Genomic DNA, 4,342 nt, shown 5'->3' on the forward strand with positions numbered 1-4,342 from the left:
CTCTATAATCAACTAAACAAATAAACTTTAATACTAGTAAATTTAATCCTAAAGATAAGGTCATTCAACAAATTCTTCGTATCTGTAACACTCAAAATCTTCAATCAAAACCCTCTCAAATACGAACTCTCTCTTAATCCCATTAGACTTTGATTGGGAGGAACATGTTGGTGGAAAAAGTTTATTACATATGTTCTCTTATTTTTCACACATCAAAATCTTCCTTGATCCTAAACCTTTTTTCTATTACAAAGGAGGTTTCTTAAATATCAATCAATCATTTTATCAAACGACTTACCATTTTCTGTTGCATCTCAATGGAGAGATCAAGATTGAATCCTGACATCTTGACCTTCAATGGAACTCTTAATTCTATTACTAATTATTAGGAGTTGAATTAGTAGCAACATTAATATTTCTAGAACGTCATTCAGAGGTTGTCTCAGAGTGTGGCCAACCAGAATAATTAGTGGGTTCAAGTTTATGCAAATACTAATGTTAGGTTAGCTGTAACTAGAGTGCAAAATTTTGTTAAGATGATCCACCAGAGTTCTTAGGATCGCAGATTTGTGAGGATCCCTAAAAATTCATTGATGAGGTCAAGAAGATCTTTGAAGTGATGAATGTAACTGGAATGGTAGGCATCTTACAAACTCAAGGATGTGGCTGATATCTGGTATACTCAATGGAAGGAGATTAGGGGCACCTATGCAGATCTTATTACTTGGGATTGCTTTTAGTGAGAACTTTCTGGACATGTTTTTCCCAAGAGAGCTAATGGAGGGTAAAGCTCAACAATTCATGAACTTAAGACAAAGTAGAATGACAGTTTAAGAGTATGGGCTCAAGTTTACCCAAATCTCCAGGCATGCTCCTCACATGGTTGTTGATTCTAGGGCTCAGATGAATAAGTTTCTATATGGAGTGTCAGACTTGGTAAAGACAGAGTGTATAAATGATATGTTCCTGGAAAATATGACCATCTCTAGGCTCATGAATCTTGCTCAGCATGTAGAGGGTGATAAGCTTAAGGAACATGCTAAGAAGAATAAGAAGGATAGAACTGGAATCTATGAGTATTCTTCACAGAAAATTGGGTGGTGGAAATAGCTCGCAGGGTTAGCAAGAATTTTATACTCCAGCACCTTTATCAACTAGTATTCCATCATCTAAGTTCAGACAAGATATGAAAGGCATGAAATCGGGCTCTAAGTCATAGGGAAGTGTTTTAGGTACCAAAACCTACCCAATTTGTCCTAAGTGTGATAAGAACCATCCGGGCGAGCGCCTTGCATGAAAGGAAAACTGTTTTGAATGTGGTCAATCTAGTCATAGGTTGAAGAACTGTCTTTGTCAACAGGGTCAAGGAGGAAATAATGGTAGAGCCAAGTCTACAACTTCAGCAGCACCAGTAGGTCGGCTGATTCAGCAAGGCAACTCAACTAGTACAGGTGGCGGACAATGCCAGAATAGGAATTTTTCTCTTCAAGCTCACCAGGATCACAAAGATTCTCATGATGTAGTCATTGGTACGTCACGAGTCTTTAATCTTGATGCTTATGCTTTGTTAGATATAGGGGATATTCTTTCCTTTGTTACCCTTTTTATAGAAATTAAGTTTGATGTTAGTCCAGAAACCCTATCAAATCCTTTCTCAGTCTCTACTCTAGTTGGTGACCTTTTTATAGCTAGACAGGTATACAAAAATTTCCCTGTCAGAGTCTCTCAAAAAGTCACATAAACAAATCTTGTAGAGTTAGAATGGTAGACTTCGATGTCTTTCTAGGCATGGATTGGTTACATTCCTGTTATGCCTTAGTCCATGGTAGAACCAGGATTGTTCTTTTCAGTTTCCAGACGAACCAATCTTAGAATAAAAGGCTAGTAGATTAACGCCCATGGGTCGATTCATTTCTTACCTTAAGGCTAGAAAGATGATCTCTAAGGGTTATATCTACTATCTAGTTTGGGTTAAGGATTCAAGCTCCAAAACCCCTACTCTTGAGTCAGTGTTCGTAGTTAATGAATTCCTAGAAATATTTCCAAAAGATATTCCTAGAGTTCCTTCAAAAGGGAAATCGACTTTCGAATTGATTTTTATCCAGACACCTAACCTATTTCTATATCTCCTAACATAATGGTTCCAGCTGAGCTTAAGGAATTGAAAGAGTAGTTTAAATACCTTCGAGATAAGAGCTTTCATCAGACCTAGTATTTTGTCATGGGTTGCACCAGTTTGTTTGTAAAGAAGAAAAATGGTTCTCTCAGAATGTGCATTGACTATAGGAAGTTGAATAAGGTCATAATAAATCATAAGTACCATATCCCCAGGATTGATGACTTGTGTGACCAACTTCACTCAAGGATAAACCTCAGATCGAGTTATCATCTGCTCCAGGTCAGAGATAGTGACATTCCAAAGACAACCTTCAGAATTTGGTATGGTCATTATGAATTCATAGTTATGTCTTTTGGACGGAGTGCTCAAGGTCGTAAATCTATGCGAAGGAAAAGTATAGGACAATTCTGGTAGTGTGAGCAAGACGTTGTATCACCACTTTGGCTAATAGTGATGGTTGTTGGTTAGAGAATCTTCCACAGAAAATATATTACTTTATCTTAAAAGTAAATTTGAGTTTGTTATTACATTTTCTTTAACAAACTATGTTTTTCCACTATTTTACAAGCTTTATATATATATATATATATATGTGTGTGTGTGTGTGTGTGTGTGTGTGTGTGTGTGTGTGTGTGTGTGTGTGTGTGTCTGTGTGTGTGTGCGTGTGTGAATGTGTGTGTGTGTGTGTGTGTGTTATATTGAGTTAAGTTATTCATGAGTTGGCAAAACGAAGATAAGTGTTCCTCTTACTCCTTTCAAGCTTAGGTTGTTTTAGCATTTCAATTCGCATACTCGTACATTCAATGTAGTGATGTCAGTTGGTCTGCATCGTCTTATGATGCATACGCAGGCAGCTAAGATCAGCATCCGGCAATACCGTTGATCCTGTGAGCAACTCAGAGCCAGTTGGTGAGCCTCCCTATATTCCGGAGGACATCATTATCACTCATTTATTGTTTTTAGTTTTCACTTATTAGGATGATCGGGGTTCCTGAACCGACATACCTCTTTGTTTAGAGGCTTCATAGGCAGATAATATTAGCTCGTTAGTCTTTTCATTTCACTTGTAAACTATTAAGACTTGAGTTGCCAATTTGCCTAAGTGAATTTCTTTCAGTTATTTCTTGAGTTATTTCTCTTGTGTTTAAGTCTTCCGTTGGGTAAGTAAGTCAGGCCAAAGGTCCTCTCTAATCCAACAATGGTCTTTGAGTGCCAGTTGCGCCCAAGGTGTAGTCTCGGGGCATGACACGACATCCAACGCACCATTGATATAGTGAGTAGTTCAGAGTCTGTTAGTGAGTCTTCTTGCTTACTGGAGGATCCATTTTTATTGCTTTAAGTATGTATTGTAGTTCATTAGGATGTTGTGGGGTTTGACCCAACATCCATCTCAGTTTTAGAGGCTTCATAGATAGTCAATCAGATGTAAGTTCATTCGTTATTATTTTGTTATTGGCTTATGTTCATATTTAAGTTGTCACTCTGGCTAAATTAAGCGTTTATTTTTAAAACATTATAAGTTCAGTTCAAGGAAGATAAGTTGTTTAGCATTTGAAATCTTTCCTAAATTTTTAGTCTTTAGATGAGAAAGTAAGTCAGGCCAAAGGTTCGCTCGGGGCTAGCAATGGTGTTCGACTGCCAGTTTCACCCACGATGTAGGCTCGGAGCGTGACATTTGCCCACCAAAATCATCATTCATTATCGAGTAAAGAGAGACATTTGTTGACACCAAATTTTGACTAATCTATAAGCCTTTTCGAATTGCTTTTTGATTAAATATGTATTTTAAAACCTATTTCTTTATTATATGGTTAATTATGGTTAATTTTTACCATTAATCATGTACATTACTGTTCACAATTTACGAAAATGTTATTATTTTATCATTATCGTTGTTATTGTTGTTGTTATTGTTGTTGTTATTGTTGTTGTTATTGTTATTGTTGTTGTTGTTGTTATTGTTGTAGTTATTGTTGTTGTTATTGTTGTTGTTATTGTTGTTGTTGTTGTTATTGTTATAGTTATTGTTGTTGTTGTTGTTGTTGTTATTATTATTATTATTATTATTATTATTATTTATTATTATTATTTTTTATTATTATTATTATTATTATTATTATTATTATTATTATTGTAATTACTATTACTACTATTATTATTGTTATTATTGTTATTGTTATTGTTATTGTTATTGTTGTTGTTGTTGTTGTTGTTGTTGTTATT

Source organism: Solanum pennellii, chromosome 3 (assembly GCF_001406875.1).
Source record: "Solanum pennellii chromosome 3, SPENNV200".
Lineage (NCBI taxonomy): Eukaryota > Viridiplantae > Streptophyta > Magnoliopsida > Solanales > Solanaceae > Solanum > Solanum pennellii.